The following is a 17,793-nucleotide window of genomic DNA, read 5'->3' as shown; positions in this document are numbered from 1 at the left end:
CGTGACTAGGCCCACGTACCTAGGCGACCCCCTTGCCTATGTGACTATGCGCATAAGGTATCCTGTTGAAACAGGAGACCAGTATCACCCCCTAAAAGCCAAGTGGTTACAGAAAGGCAAGGGAGTGGTTAAACAATTAACTGGGGGAGGGGTCTAACAGGGGAAGGGCCAGCGATTACAGAAAAGCCAAGAAGCAGTTAGTTAATCAATGGCTGGGGGGGGGTGTCTATATGCGGAGTCTTTCAGCAGGAATCTGCTGGGTTTGGAGACTCCTCACGGGGTCATGTAAGACTCGCGGATCCCCTTACCCAAGAATTCAACACTGCCACAGGATGCAAACAGCAAGAGGTTCTTTATTGTAGCGCAGGCGCCTGCGGGTGGTCAGCAGCTCCTGCTAGCTGAGCACACCAGGCTGGGGTGGTGCAGGATTTTTATAGACAGATACAAACAAGTTTTGGATGGGGCAGAGCTGATTGGCTGACAACTTGAACATTTGAAAAAGGCATACTTGGTGTTTGCGGATTGGCTTTGGAGGACCCGCGCGCGCGAGGAAAAAGGCGGGAAGGGGGAATGAGGAGGGGGAGTTGGGCCTTATTACTCAGCAGAGAAGCATCCTGCCTACGTGACTATGCGGCCCCCTGCCTCCTGCCTATGCCTCGGCTATTAGCAGAAGGTATCTTGTTCAAACAGGAGACCAGTGTCACACCCTAAAAGCCAAGCGGTTACAAGAAGGCAAAAGAGCAGTTAATTAGTTAACAACTGGGGGAAGGGTCTTTCAATGTACCAGAGAAGAGACACTTGGTCACAGGCCAGGTTAGCACAGAGAGCGGCTGGAGACAAGGGAGATCGTTGTGACTGACCAGTTTTCTCTGGGGGCGCACTAAAGAGTGAGGCCCCAGAGCTCATGGCCCCCCCAGGCCTAAGATTGGGAAGCCACCATCTTCATCCCCATCCTCCAGAGCTCTACAGAAAGCTTTCAGGGAACAAAAGCTCCCAAGAGCAAACTCAAGTATTTGACTTATCCCAGCCCCTGGCAAGGGTGGTGCAATTCCGCCTCAGGCAAAGACAGTTGAGAATCCCGGCAACAGGCCCTTCCCTGAGATCAGCAAGAACACCCAGCTAAGACCAAGTTCACCAATCAATCGAACTGTGGAACTCCAGCAGTAGGGGAATACAGCACATAGAATTCATGGCTTTTTTCCCATGGTTCTTTAGTATTTCAAGTTAAATTTGTTTAATTTTCTTTATTTTTTTCTTTTTTTGTTTGAATTTTTCCTCTTTCCTATTTTAACTAACATCAATAGCTTTTTAAAAAATTTTTTTAATTTTCATTTTTTTTTAAGATTTTATTTATTTATTTAACAGACTGAGATCACAAGTAGGCAGAGAGGCAGGCAGAGAGGGCAGGGGAAGCAGGTTCCCGCTGAGCAGGGAGCCCGATGCAAGGCCCAATCCCAGGATCCTGGGATCATGACCTGAGCCGAAGGCAGAGGCTTAACCCACTGAGCCACCCAGGTGCCCCTTAATTTTCATTTTTAACAGTCATATTCTATCCCTTCATTGTATTTAACCTTATTTTGTGTGTGTGTGTGTATATATATATATATATATATATATTTCTCTCTTTAAAATTGCGGGGGGGGGGGGAGTGGCTGGGTGACTCAGTTGGTTAAGCAGCTGCCTTCAGTGCAGGTCATGATCCCAGGATCCTGGAATCGGGTCCCATATCGGGTTCCCTACTCAGCAGAGAGCCTGTTTCTCCCTCTCCCTCTGCCTGCCTCTCTGCCTACTTGTGTTCTATCTGTCAAATAAATAAATAATCCTTAAATAAATAAATAAATAAATAAAATTGTGGGATTGGGGCACCTGAGTGGCTCAGTGGGTTAAAGCCTCTGCCTTCGGCCAGGGAGCCTGCTTCCTCCTCTCTCTCTGCCTGCCTTTCTGCCTACTTGTGATCTCTCTCTCTCTCTCTCAAATAAATAAAATCTTAAAAAAATAAATGAAATAAAATTGTGGGATACATTTTCTTATAACAGACTAAAATAGACCCTAAATCTAGTGTATGACTTTGTTCTTGTCTTCTGCCTGAACACACTCTCTCCCCTTGTTTTAATCTTTTTTCAACCAACTTCTTATGAATTCCTTCTTTAAAATCTTTTTAAATTTTCATCTTTATAGTCATTCCATCCTTCCATTGTACTTACACTTATTTTTTGTGTATATATATATTTTTTTCTGTCTTTAAAATTTGGGGAGGCAGTTTCTTCTAACAGATCAAAATACACCCAAAATTTAGTGTGTGGCTCTGTTCTATTCACCAGCCTGATCATATTCTCTATTATTTTTTTTCCTTTATTTTCCCGCTGGTTGCAGGACTCTCCTGATTCACTTAGTGTATATTTTTCTGGGTCATTGTTATCCTATTAGCATTTTGTTCTCTCATCCACCTATTCTTCTCTGGACAAATGACAAAATGGAAAAACTCACCTTAAAAAAAAAAGAGCAAGAAGCAGTACCGCCTGCCAGGGATCTCACCAATATGGACATTAGTAAGATGTCGGAACTAGAGTTCAGAGCAACAATTCTAAAGATACTAGCTGGGCTGGAAAAAAGCATAGAAGATACCATAGAATCCCTTTCTGGAGAAATAAGAGAACTAAAATCCAACCAGGCTAATAATGAGGTGCAATAAAAAATGGAGGCTCTCACTGCTAGGAGAAGTCAGGCAGGAGAGAGAATTAGTGATACAGCAGACCAAATGATGGAGAGTAAGGAAGCTGAGAACAAGAGAGACAAACCACTACTGGATCATGAGGGGAAAGCTTGAGAGATAAGTGATACCATAAGATAAAATAATATGAAAATAATTAGGATCCCAGAAGAAGAAAGCAGGGGGCAGAAGGTATACTGGAGCAAATTAATAGTAAAATTTACAAGTCTCAGAGACAGAGAAAATCCTGAAAGCAGCTCAGGACAAGAGGACTGTAACCTACAACAGCAGAAATATTAGATTGGCAGCAGACCTATCCAAAGAGACCAATCCAATCAAGAAATGAGTAGAAGACATCCAGATGGCCAAGAGACACATGGAAAAGTGCTCAGCGTCACTCAGCATCAGGGCAACACGAATCAAAACCACGGTGAGATCCCACCTCACACCGCTCAGAATTGCTGAAGTTAACAAGCAGGAAATGACAGGTGCTGGCGAGGAGAAAGGGGAGCCTCGTACTCTGTTGGTGGGAATTCAAGCTGGTGCAGCCACTCTGGAAAACAGCATGGAGGTTCCTCAAAAAGTTGAAAATAGGGACGCCTGGGTGGCTCAGTCAGTAAATGTCTGCTTTCAGCTCAGGTCATGATCCCAGGGTCCTGGGGTCGAGTTCTGCATGGGGCTCCCTGCTCAGCAGGGAGTCTGCTTCTTCCTCTCCCTCTGCCCATCTCCACTGCTCATGCTCCCTTACTCTTGCTCTCAAATAAAGAAAAAGAAAAATTTTTTTAAAGTTGAAAATAGAGCTTCCCTATGACCCAGCAATTGCACTACTAGGTATTTATCCTAAAGATACAGACGTGGTGATCTGAAGGGGCACATGCACCCGAATGTATATAGCAGCAATGTCCACAACAGCCAACCTGTGGAAAGAACCTAGATGTCCATCAACAGACGAATGGATAAAGAAGATGTGGTATATATACACAATGGAATACTATGCAGCCATCAAAAGAAATGAAATCTTGCCATTTGCGAAGACGTGGATGGAACCAGATGATATTATGCTTAGCGAAATAAGTCAGTTGGAGAAAGACAACTATCATATGATCTCCCTGATATGAGGAAGTGGAGATGCAATGTGGGGGATTTTGGGGGTAGGAAAATAAATTTATCAAGATGGGATCGGGAGGGAGACAAACCATAAGAACAATCTCACAAAACAAACTGAGGGTTGCTGGGGGGAGGGGGGTTGGGAGAGGGTGGTGGGGTTATGGACATTGGGGAGGATGTGTGCTATGGTGAGTGCTGTGAAATGTGTAACCTGGCGATTCACAGACCTGTACCCCTGGGCCTAAAAATACATTATACGTTTATTTTTTAAAACTTTAAAAATTAATTTAAAAACCCCAATTGAATATATAGAATAATAAAAATCCAATGCAATTCTAGTTAGTGAAAAATTGAAATCCTTATAATATTTAATCTTTCTATCCATAATCATAATGAATTCCTCCATTCAGATAATTTTTCCTGTTTGTCCCTACAGTGTTTAGTTTTGCTAATTAGTTCTGTAACTAGAAAAGAAATAAAACATAGGGAACTAAGAAACAAGACCAGAATACAATTCATAGCCTAAAAAGCTTTAACCAGGGATGCCTGGGTGGCTCACTCAGTTAAAAGTCTGCCTTCAGGGGCGCCTGTGTGGCTCAGTGGGTTAAGCCGCTGCCTTCGGCTCAGGTCATGATCTCAGGGTCCTGGGATCGAGTCTCGCATCGGGCTTTCTGCTCAGCGGGGAGCCTGCTTCCTCCTCTCTCTCTCTCTCTGCCTGCCTCTCTGCCTACTTGTGATCTCTCTCTGTCAAATAAATAAATAAAATCTTAAAAAAAAAAAAAAAGAGTCTGCCTTCAGCTCAAGTCATGATCCCAGGGTCCTGGGATGGAATTCCTCACTGGGCTCCTTGCCGGGTGGAGAGCCTGCTTCTCTCTCTGCCTTCAGCTCTCCCTATTGTAGTGTCGCTCGCTCTCTCTCTCTCTTTCTGACAAAAAGAAATTAAATAAATAAATAAATAAATTTTTTAAAGCTTTAACTAGAAGACAACGTAAGTTCCTTTTCGAAGAGGAAGCATAACTTTCTAATTTTTTCTCTGAACGAAAGAAGGGTATGGATGGTGGGGTGTGGTGGAGGTTCCTTCACAAAGCCTTAATTGCCATGGACTCATTCAACTTATTCGATAAATATTTGTTGAGTCTGCCATGTGCTACAATGTTCTAGGTACTTGGAATGTAGTAATGAACAGGTCAGATGGAAGCCTATTTCTGTATGGTTTACACTAAAGACCTATACACTTCTGGTTTAAGGACATAGAATCTACCTGTCAAAGATATTTGTCCAGGGGTGCCTAGGTGCCTCGGTGGGTTAAAGCCTGTGCTTTCGGCTTAGGTTATGATCCCAGGGTCCTGGGATCAACACCCGCATCGGGCTTTCTGCTGAGCGGGGAGCCTGCTTCCTCCTCTCTCTCTCTGCCTGCCTCTATGCCTACTTGTGGTCTCTGTCAAATAAATAAATAAAATCTTTTAAAAATATATTTGTCTGAATAAAATTCCCAAATCTGTGATTTTATCCATTAAAACTGAACTCTATTGTAGCATTGAGATAGAGGACTCACATTTGAAGGTTATCATGTAATCTGCAAAAAGGAACACCTGTTAAAAAAATTAGCATAATGGGGCACCTGGGTGGCTCAGTGGGTTAAAGCCTCTGCCTTCGGCTCGGGTCATGTTCCCAGGGTCCTAGGATCGAGCCCCAAATCGGGCTCTCTGCTCGGCAGGGAGCCTGCTTTCCTCTCTCACTCTCTGCCTGCCTCTCTGCCTACTTGTGATCTCTGTCTGTCAAATAGATAAATAACATCTTTTTAAAAAAATTAGCATAATGAATTATTGCATGATTTATTATGATCCTAAAGTCTCTAAGCATTCATTTTTTGTATTACACTGCATCTTTTTATTTTTTATTTTTATTTTTTTTAAGATTTTATTTATTTATTTCTCAGACAGAGATCACAAGCAGGCAGAAAGGCAGGCGGGGGGGTGGGGGAAGCAGGCTCCCTGCTGATCAGAGAGCCCGATGCTGGGCTCATCCCAGGACGCTGAGATCATGACTGGAGCTGAAGGCAGCCGCTTAATCCACTGAGCCACCCAGGTGCCCCCACACTGCATCTTTTTAAAACTTATGTTAAATCCTTTGTAAAAATTATATAGGAAAGTACTCTGCCATCTTATTTTTTAAAATTTATTTTTATTTATTTGTCAGAGAGAGAGAGCACAGGCAGACAGAGTGACAGCCCTGCCATCCTATTAACACAAAGATCTCACTCCCAAAGTTTGGATCATAGATCATGCTTTTTGTTGATCCCATTCAAGTTGTAGATAGAATAAATTATCTCTAGGAAACATGTACTCTGGAGAAGGACATTGAATTGGAGGTAATCAAATGAACACCTGTTTCAAATTCACGTATCTACCTTTAAAAACTCCAATAAAATTCCTGAGTGGCAGCTAAATCATCAGTGTTATTAATCATGTATGATGTTATTCAGGTAAACCCCAAGTTATATATAGAAAAGTAAGCATACATAAAACAATTATGTTTCACATGAAAATTACTTTTCCATTCCAAAAGTTAACTTAAAAAGTAGCAAAGTGCGGGGGGGGGTGGGAGGTTGGGTTAACAGGTGGTGGGTATTAGGGAGTGCATGGATTGCATGGAGCACTGGGTGTGGTGCAAAAACAATGAATACTGTTATCCTGAAAAGAAATAAAAATTTTGGGGGGGACAAGATGGCGGGGGAATAGGAAGAGGCGCCTTTTCAGCTGGTACCCCAAAGTGAGCTGATTACCTACCAAAGAACTCCGATCACCCATGAAATCAGCCTGAGATCAGAATTATACACGTCTGGATCTCTACAGGGACAGAAGACGCCAGTGGGCAGGTAAAGTGGAATGGGAACAGCGGACTGATATTGGAAGATAAACAAAAGGGGGAGGGAGCCACCAGTGGTGACCGGTGGGAAAGTAATACCCCAATATGAGCGAGAGTGCCCTGCGTCTGGGGACCAGCATTAACTTGGAGACAGGTTGAAAGCACTCCAAAAGAGCAAAAGATCGCGGGGGGGAAATTGTGGGAATCGGGGCAGCTAGGGACAGGGACTTAAGTCCCCGGTCCCAGACGGCCTCCCCGGCGATGAGGCAGAGAGAGTGCGGCGGAGAAACCAGCTCCTGGCCGCCAGCGCGCCCCAGAGCTCATGGGCTCCGGCTCCTGTGAGGGGATGAGAGCTGCGCCGGTCTGTAGAACGCACGCTAGCCCTACCACAAAGCACGAGATACGCGTGCACGTCTCTCAAGCTCCCCTAAGTTACTGAGGCCCGGCCGGCACTCCTTGACCCGCGCCATTGTTTCAAAGCCTAAGCCGTGCACGCGAAACTCTTCCCCTGACAGAGGCGCGCAAAAGCCCAGCCTGTGGCTTACGGACCAGCGCCCCGTTCTCAGTGCCCCAGACGCGCGCCCGACCCACAGCCGCCTCTGAAAAGAGGTGCGCGCAAGCCGGGCACTCCCAGCCCGGGCCAGCGGCAAAATCTCAGTGTGCGATCGCTGCTTGGAACCTCTCTGGCAGTCGGGAGCTCCCAGACAGCCGCCACTGCCTTGGCTTAGGGGACGAGCAAAAGATCCTGCGCCCCCAGGGTCTGCAACTTGGAACCTGCCCTGCCAGCGGCCAAGGGGGAATTTATTCAGCTTCTGCACCCAGACTGAGGCTTCTCTCTGAGAGGGAGATCAGGGTGCGGTTTGATTTCTTCTAATACTACAAAAACCATCAAAGGCGGTCAAGGTGAGAGGGAAAAAAGTGAACAAGCAAAAAAACCGCCAGAGAACAAAAGCCTGAAAAAAAACAGTTTCCCCGGAGCCCACCCCCTTGAGGGGGGCGGGGGGACTCAACTCAGGAAACATCATTGACCGACAACCCACGTGGCAGGCCCCTCCCCCAGAAAACAAACCAAGAAAGAAAAAAAAAAAAGGACTACAAGAGAACCACCACTACTTCATAGGAAAACTTGTATTGTTCACTCGTTTCCAATATTCCGGTTCATATATTTTTTTTTACACATAGGTAATTTTTTTAACCTATTTACCATCACAGCGAGCTGTACAGTACATCAAATTCAATAATACCTTTCTAACCTGAACTTTTTGATACATACACCTATGTTTTTCTTTTACATTTTTATTTTTTGAATTCCTTTTTTTTAAAATTTTAAGTTTAGTCTAGTATATTCCTTTTTATTTTTATCCTCTAATATTCATATAGAGTTAACTTCAAAGTAATCCCCTTTCCCCAATCAATACTACCCCTAAAGGTAAACCAATTTTTCATCCCCTTTATCTTAGGAAAGTTGAGTCCTTTAACAAAGATATCAAGATACATCCAGGAAGAATCAAAACAACCTTCCTCGCACACACTGAGAATTTATAAGAACTCTCCCATCTTCTTCCACCAGTGTTTCTGTGTTTTTTGTGTTTGTCCTGATAGCATATAAATTTTACACTTGTGGTTCTTTTTGACGAGGTTCTTTCTTTAATTGCATATATATATTTTTTTCTTTCTCTTGCCATATAATTGTATCAGTCTTTTTATCTCTTTTTGTTTGTCTACTTCATAAATCTTACCTTGGGGCCCATCTGGGCTGAACCTTCTCTTTCATCTTCCCTTTCTTTCCTGTCTCTCTCTCTCTCTCTTTTTCTTCTTTTTTTTTTTCTTTTTCTTTTTCTTCTTTTCCTTTTTTTTTTTCTTTTTCTTTTTCTTTTCTTTTGTCTCTCGTTTGGGTGGGGAATCCTGATCGCTCAGAAGTGTTCCAGGGTGCACCTTGACTGCACCAGAGTTGATACATCCAGCTATATCTGTTCAGTCTTCTCCCACCAAAATGACTAGGAGGAGGAATGCCCAACAGAAGAAAAATACAGAGGACGGACTTTCTGCAACAGAGCTAACGGCTATCAACATAGACAATATGTCGGAAAGAGAATTCAGACTAACAATTATCCACGCAATAGCTAGGTTGGAGAAAGCCATGGATGACCAAACAGAATTGATTAGGGCCAACTGAAAACAACCAGACAGGATGTTCACAATGTTAGGGCAGAGCTTAAAGCTACCAGGGAGGAGGTCCACAATGCTCTCAATGAGTTCCAATCTAATCTAAACTCTCTCAAAGCTAGGGTAACTGAGACAGAAGATAGAATTAGTGATCTGGAAGACAAACAGATAGAGAGAAAGGATCAGGAGGAAGCCTGAAACAAACAGCTTAGATCCCACGAAAGCAGAATCAGGGAAATAAATGATGCCATGAAGCGTTCCAACATCAGAATTATTGGAATCCCTGAAGGGGAGGAGAAAGAAAGAGGTCTAGATGATATAGTGGAACAAGTCCTTCATGAACATTTTCTGAATCTCGCGAATGGAACCAGCATTCATGTACTAGAGGCTGAACGGTCTCCACCCAAGATTATACACTCCAAAAAAACATCACGACACCGATAGTCAAATTGAGGAATTATAATTGTAGGTATAATCTCTTGAAAGCTGCCAGGGCAAAGAGGCTCCTTACTTACAGAGGGAAGCCCATCAGAATAATGTCAGACCTGTCCACAGAGACCTGGCAAGCCAGAAGAGGCTGGCAAGATATATTCAGGGCACTAAATGAGAAGAACATGCAGCCAAGAATACTTTATCCAGCAAGACTGACATTCAAAATGGATGGAGAGATAAAGAGTTTCCAAGACCGGCAAGGCTTAAAAGACTATGCAACCACCAAGCCGACACTGCAGGAAATATTAAGGGGGGGTTCTATAAAAGAGGAAAAATCCCAAGAATAGCATTGAACAGGAATATAGAGACAGTCTACAGAAAGAAAGACTTCAAAGGTAACTCGATGTCAATAAAAACGTATCTATCAATAATCACTCTCAATGTGAATGGCCTAAATGCACCCATAAAACAGCACAGGGTTGCAGATTGGATAAAACAACAGGACCCATTCATATGCTGTCTACAAGAGACCCATTTTGAACCTAAAGATACACACAGACTGAAAGTGAAGGGAGGGAGAAGCATCTTTCATGCCAATGGTACTCAAAAGAAGGCTGGGGTAGCGATTCTCATATCAGATAAATTAGACTTCAAACTAAAGACTGTAGTCAGAGATACAGAAGGACACTACATAATCCTTAAAGGGACTATCCACCAAGATGATCTAACAATTGTAAATATCTATGCTCCCAATATGGGAGCAGCCAATTACTTAAGAAAACTGTTAATCAAGATAAAGAGTCATATTGATATGAATACACTAATCGTAGGAGATCTTAACACTCCTCTTTCAGAATTAGACAGATCATCGAAGCAGAAAATCAATAAAGAAACAAGAGCATTGAATGACACATTGGACCAGATGGACCTCATAGATATATACAGAACATTCCACCCTAAAACAGCAGAATACTCATTCTTCTCAAGTGCACACGGAACCTTCTCCAGAATAGACCACATACTGGGTCACAAATCAGGACTCAACCGATACCAAAAGACTGAGATGATTCCCTGCATATTCTGAGATCACAATGCTTTGAAACTGGAGCTCAATCACAAGGAAAAGTTCCGAAGGAACTCAAACACCTGGAAGCTAAAGACCACCTTGCTTAAGAATGCTTGGATCAACCAGGAGATCAAAGAAGAACTGAAACAATTCATGGAAACCAATGAGAATGAAGACACTTCGGTCCAAAACCTATGGGATACAGCAAAGGCGGTCCTAAGGGGAAAATATATAGCCATCCAAGCCTTGCTCAAAAAAATTGAAAACTCCAGAACACACCAGCTGTCTCTACACCTTAAAGAACTGGAGGATCAACAACAAATCAAACCAACTCCACACATAAGAAGGGAAATCATCAAGATTAGAGCTGAGATCAATGAGGGAGAAACCAGAGATACAGTAGAACATATCAATGAAACTAGAAGCTGGTTTTTTGAACGAATCAATAAGATCGATAAGCCACTGGCTACACTAATCCAAAAGAAAAGAGAGAAATCCCAAATTCATAAAATTATGAATGAAAAGGGAGAGATCACAACTAATGTCAAGGAAGTAGAAACAATCATCAGAAGTTACTACGAACAGTTATATGCCAATAAGCTTAGCAACCTAGATGAAATGGATGCATTCCTGGAAAAATATAAACTACCAAAATTGAACCAGGAAGAAATCGACAACCTGAATAGACCGATATCTAATAACGAGATTGAATCAGTGATCAAAAACCTCCCAAAAAACAAGAGCCCAGGACCTGACGGATTCCCTGGGGAATTCTACCAAACCTTCCAAGAAGAAATAACACCTATTCTCCTGAAGCTGTTTCAAAAAATTGAAGCAGAAGGAAAACTTCCAGACTCTTTCTATGAAGCCAGCATTACCCTGATCCCCAAACCAGGCAAGGATCCTACCAAAAAGGAGAATTTCAGACCAATATCACTGATGAATATGGATGCTAAGATTCTCAACAAGATCCTAGCCAACAGGATCCAACAACACATTAAAAAGATTATCCACCATGATCAGGTGGGATTCATCCCTGGGCTACAAGGATAGTTCAACATTTGTAAATCAATCAATGTGATACAACAAATTAATATGAGAAGAGAGAAGAACCACATGGTCCTCTCAATTGATGCAGAAAAAGCATTTGACAAAATCCAACATCCGTTCCTGATTAAAACGCTTCAAAGTATAGGGATAGAGGGAACATTCCTGAACCTCATCAAATCTATCTATGAAAGACCCACCGCAAATATCATCCTCAATGGGAAAAAACTTGCAGCCTTCCCATTGAGATCAGGAACAAGACAAGGATGCCCACTTTCACCACTCTTGTTCAACATAGTATTAGAAGTCCTAGCAACAGCAATCAGACAACAGAGAGAAATAAAAGGTATCCAAATTGGTAATGAAGAAGTCAAACTCTCTCTCTTCGCAGATGACATGATTCTTTATATGGAAAACCCAAAAGACTCCACCCCCAAACTACTAGAACTCATACAGCAATTCAGCAACGTGGCAGGATACAAAGTCATTGTGCAGAAATCAGTGGCTTTCTTATACACTAACAATGAAAATACAGAAAGGGAAATTAGAGAATCGATTCCATTTACTATAGCACCAAGAACCATAAGATACCTGGGAATAAACCTAACTAAAGAGGTAAAGGATCTGTACTTGAGGAACTACAGAACACTCATGAAAGAAATTGAAGAAGACACAAAAAGATGGAAGACCATTCCGTGCTCTTGTATCGGAAGAATAAACATTGTTAAAATGTCTATACTGCCTAGAGCAATCTATACTTTTAATGCCATTCCGATCAAAATTCCACCGGCATCCTTCAAAAAGCTGGAGCAAATAATCCTAAAATTTGTATGGAATCAGAAGAGACCCCGAATCTAAGGAAATGTTGAAAAACAAAAATAAATCTGGTGGCATCACCTTACCTGATTTCAAGCTTTATTACAAAGCTGTGATCACCAAGACAGCATGGTACTGGCATAAAAACAGACATATAGACCAGTGGAACAGAGTAGAGAGCCCTGATATGGACCCTCAACTCTATGGTCAATTAATCTTCAACAAAACAGGAAAAAATATACAGTGGAAAAAAGACAGTTTCTTCAATAAATGGTGCTGGGAAAACTGGACAGCTATATGTAGAAGAATGAAACTCGACCATTCTCTTACTCCGTACACAAAGATCAACTCAAAATGGATAAAAGACCTCAATGTGAGACAGGAATCCATCAAAATCTTAGAGGAGAACATAGGCAGTAATCTCTTTGATATCAGCCACAGCAACTTCTTTCAAGATACGTCTCCAAAGGCAAAGGAAACAAAAGCCAAAATAAACTTCTGGGACTTCATCAAAATCAAAAGCTTCTGCACAGCAAAGGAAACAGTCAAAAAAACAAAGAGGCAACCCACGGAATGGGAGAAGATATTTGCAAATGACAGTACAGACAAAAGGTTGATATCCAGGATCTATAATGAACTCCTCAAACTCAACCCACACGAAACAGGCAAACACATCAAAAAATGGGCAGAAGATATGAACAGACACTTCTCCAATCAATTGGTTGGACGACTGCCTTCGGCTCAGGGCCCCGGGATCGAGTCCCACATCGGGCTCCCAGCTCCATGGGGAGTCTGCTTCGCTCTCTGCCCTTCTCCTTGCTCATGCTCTCTCTCACTGTCTCTCTCTCTCTCAAATAAATAAATAAAATCTTAAAAAAAAAAAAAAGAAATACAAATGGCTATCAGACACATGAAAAAATGCTCATCATCATTAGCCCTCAGGGAGATTCAAATTAAAACCACATTGAGGGGCACCTGGGTGGCTCAGTTGGTTAAGCGACTGCCTTCGGCTCAGGTCATGATCCCGGAGTCCCGGGATCGAGTCCCACATCGGGCTCCCAGCTCCATGGGGAGTCTGCTTCTGACCTTCTCCCTCTGACCTTCTCCCCTCTCATGCTCTCTTTCTCTCACTCTCTCTCTCAAATAAATAAATAAATAAAAATATTTTTTTTAAAAAAACCACATTGAGATATCACCTTACACCAGTTAGAATGTCCAAAAATTTTTTTCCAATTTATTTATTTTCAGAAAAACAGTATTCATTATTTTTTCACCGCACCCAGTGCTCCATGCAAGCTGTGCCCTCTATAATACCCACCACCTGGTACCCCAACCTCCCACCCCCCCGCCACTTCAAACCCCTCAGATTGTTTTTCAGAGTCCATAGTCTCTCATGGTTCATCTCCCCTTCCAATTTACCCAAAAGCACATACCCTCCCCAATGTCCATAACCCTACCCCCTTCTCCCAACCCCCCTCCCCCCAGCAACCCACAGTTTGTTTCGTGAGATTAAGAGTCACTTATGGTTTGTCTCCCTCCTTATCCCATCTTGTTTCATGGATTCTTCTCCTACCCACTTAAGCCCCCATGTTGCATCACCACTTCCTCATATCAGGGAGATCATATGATAGTTGTCTTTCTCCGCTTGACTTATTTCGCTAAGCATGATACGCTCTAGTTCCATCCATGTTGTCGCAAATGTCAAGATTTCGTTTCTTTTGATGGCTGCATAGTATTCCATTGTGTATATATACCACATCTTCTTGATCCATAGAATGGCCAAAATTAACAAAACAGGAAACAACATGTGTTGGAGAGGATGTGGAGAAAGGGGAACCCTCTTACACTGTTGGCGGGAATGCAAGTTGGTGCAGCCTCCTTGGAGAACAGTGTGGAGATTCCTCAAGAAATTAAAAATAGAGCTTCCCTATGACCCTGCAATTGCACTCCTGGGTATTTACCCCAAAGATACAGATGTTGAAAAGAAGGGCCATCTGTACCCCAATGTTTATAGCAGCAATGGCCACAGTCGCCAAACTATGGAAAGAACCAAGATGCCCTTCAACGGATGAATGGATAAGGAAGATGTGGTCCATATACACTATGGAGTATTATGCCTCCATCAGAAAGGATGAATACCTAACTTTTGTAGCAACATGGACGGGACTGGAAGAGATTATGCTGAGTGAAATAAGTCAAGCAGAGAGAGTCAATTATCATATGGTTCACTTATTTGTGGAGCATAACAAATAGCATGGAGGACAAGGGGCGTTAGAGAGGAGTAGGGAATTTGGGTAAATTGGAAGGGGAGGTGAACCATGAGAGACTATGGACTCTGAAAAACAGTCTGAGGGGTTTGAAGTGTCGGGGGGGGGTGGGAGGTTGGGGTACCAGGTGGTGGGTATTATAGAGGGCACAGCTTGCATGGAGCACTGGGTGTGGTGAAAAAATAATGAATACTGTTTTTCTGAAAATAAATAAATTGGAAGAAAAAAAAAAAGAAGCGACTCCTCATCTGTTAAAATTTTATCACTAGATGCCAGCAGTTCAATATAATGCAAAACAGATAGGATTATGCGAAAATTCCCAAAATGTGATAGAGACATAAAATGAACAAATACTATTGGGAAAATGGCACAGATAGATTTGTTCAGCACAGGGTTGCCACAATCCTTCAATTAATAGAAAAAGGCAGTATCTGCAAATCAGAATAAAATGAAGTGTATCTAAATCTTGTTCTTTTTTTTTTTTAAAGATTTTATTTATTTATTTGACAGACAGAGATCATAAGTAGGTAGAGAGGCAGGCAGAGAGAAAGAGAGAGGAGGAAGCAGGCTTTCTGCGGAGTAGACAGCCCGTAAATCTTGTTCTTAATATGCCTAGTAATGGTGTGTATGTGTGTGTGTGAGTATTTTGAGGGGGCACAGACTTTTTTATGTTTAAAAGAACCACAGAGGGGCACCTGGGTGGCTCATTGGATTAAGCCGCTGCCTTCGGCTCAGGTCATGATCCCGGGGTCCTGGGATCGAGCCCCGCATCGGGCTCTCTGCTCTGCAGGGATCCTGCTTCCTCCTCTCTCTCTGCCTGCCTCTCGCCGGCTTGTGATCTCTGTCAAATAAATAAATAAAATAAACCTTAAAAAAAAAAAAAGAACCACAGGGGCTCCAGGTTCTGTTACCTTCTACCAGAGTTTCTCCTTTCCTCTGCTTGTTTGAGAGGCTAATCACCTCAGTCCAGTAATATTGAGCTGGGTCAGATCTCCACTGAATTTTTGTTAAGGTTTTTTTTTTTAAGATTTTATTTATTTATTTGTCAGAAAGAGAGGAGCGAGAGTGAGCACAAGCAGACAGAGCAGCAGGCAGAGGCAGAGGGAGAAGCAGGCTCCCCGCCGAGCAAGGAGCCCGCTGTGGGACTCGATCCCAGGACACTGGGATCATGACCCGAGCTGAAGGCAGCTGCTTAACCAACTGAGCCACCCAGGCGTCCCTCCATTTAATTTTTTTTTAAAGATTTTATTTATTTATTTATTTGATAGACAGAGATCACAAGCAGGTAGAGAGGCAGGCAGAGAGAGAGAGAGGAGGAAGCAGGCTCCCTGCTGAGCAGAGAGCCCAATGCGGGACTTGATCCCAGGACCCTGGGATCATGACCTGAGCCGAAGGCAGAGGCTTAAACCTCTGAGCCACCCAGGCGCCCCTCCATTGAATTTTTAATAAGCCTCAGTTTACCCTTGTTTAGCCTCTGTGTTTTGGGTAGGACTCTGCTGAGGCTTTTAAGTTGGAGGGCATGGTAGGTCCTAATCTCCCTAACCTCCCAGCCCATGCAGCTTCAAATTCTGATAGTGGGGTGGGGGGCCTGGCCATATGTCTTGGGTGGCCACCCTCTCTAGTGGGCTTTTCACTCCTAAGCTCCAAAGACACTGCGGATACTTCACTCTTCTGGAACCGTTTATTCTGGCTCCCCAGCCCTCCTGCAGAGCCCTAAATTCAGCAAATGTCCCTGGGGAGGGAACCAGCGACGTATCTGAAGATTCTCAAGTTGCTGTCCTGCCATTTCAGCTTCAACTGACCACAAAAACTCTTGTGATTTCTCTCTGGAATTTTGGCCCATCCAGTCATCATTGTTTCCACAACTCAACGATGCCTTTAAAAACAGGATTTTTGTATTTATGTGGTTGCTGTCACAATTCTGCATCCTATTTGGAAGTAGACTTTTTGAAGACATTGTAAGTGCAGTTAAACGCAATCTCATACTAACAACTTGCACTCTCCTACGGAGAGACCAGTAAAAACTGCTGCAACCCTGAGAGAGGCAAACCTGTGTGCCAGCTGCACGCAAGTGTGCCAGATGTGGAGAGCCACTCAGCTGTACACTCAGATGGACTGTGTGCAAGATAATTATCCTGAAGGTCAACTCAATTAAGCAAGGCTTCACACAGAAATAATATATGGAGTCATATTCCAGGAAAGACACCATGTGTTATGTGTTCCACTGAGGAAAGACCTCTTCGTTGGGAGAATGATGCTTTTACAACGTATGGATAACTAAAAAAATGACAGAAGAATGAAAGTCTGGTAACAGCCTTAATTGAAATAATGGTTGCAACCATGCCTGAGCTTATTTCACCGAATTTTACACATCTTGAATGTGCAACATAATAGAATTGTGTCTGAGACACAAACATCTTTTTTTTTTTTTTTTAAGATTTTATTGAGGGTGCCTGGGAGGCTCAGTTGGTTAAGCTGCTGCCTTCGGCTCAGGTCATGATCTCAGGGTCCTGGGATTGAGTCCCACATAGGGCTCTTTGCTCAGCAGGGAGCCTGCTTCTCTCTCTCTCTCTGCCTGCCTCTCTGTCTACTAGTGATCTCTCTGTCAAATAAATAAATAAAATCTTTTTTTAAAAAAAGATCTTATTGAGAGAGAGACAGCAAGCGAGAGAGAGCATGAGCAGAGGGCAGAGGGAGAAGCAGACTCCCCACTGAGCAGGGAGCCCGATGCGGGGCTAGATCCCGGGACCCCGGAATCATGACCTGAGCACAAGGCAGACATTTAACTGACTGAGCCTCCCAGGTGCCCTGAGATAGAAACAGCTTATACTACAAAGTTCAAAATGTTCAAGAAGGATGCCTACCCCTTCACATGTACAGAGACGGTCACACCACATATCACCTGTTTCTTGTCTCAGCAACACAAATAGGAACTGAAATATCACCTTCTAAAATGTAACATCGTGCATTTCTACTACTGTTTGCTTTTATATCCTAGTGTATCTGGCTATTGTTACAGAATTTCATCTTAGGGGCGCCTGGGTGGTTCAGTGGGTTAAAGCCTCTGCCTTTGGCTCAGGTCATGATCTCAGGATCCTGGGATCTGGCCGCATCAGGCTCTCTGCTCAGCGGGGAGCCTGCTTCCCCCTCTCTCTCTGCCTGCCCCTCTGCCTACTTGTGATCTGTGAAATAAATAAATAAATAAAAATCTTTTTAAAAAAAATTTCATGTTAAAAAACAGGCAACTTTTTTTACTTTTCTGCTACCTCTGTAAAGCACTATTTTAAAAAATCATTTTATTTTTTATTTATTTA

Source organism: Neovison vison, chromosome 3 (assembly GCF_020171115.1).
Source record: "Neovison vison isolate M4711 chromosome 3, ASM_NN_V1, whole genome shotgun sequence".
Classification (NCBI taxonomy): domain Eukaryota; kingdom Metazoa; phylum Chordata; class Mammalia; order Carnivora; family Mustelidae; genus Neogale; species Neogale vison.
The sequence above is the reverse complement of the archived record's forward strand: the minus strand, read 5'-3'. Positions refer to the sequence as shown.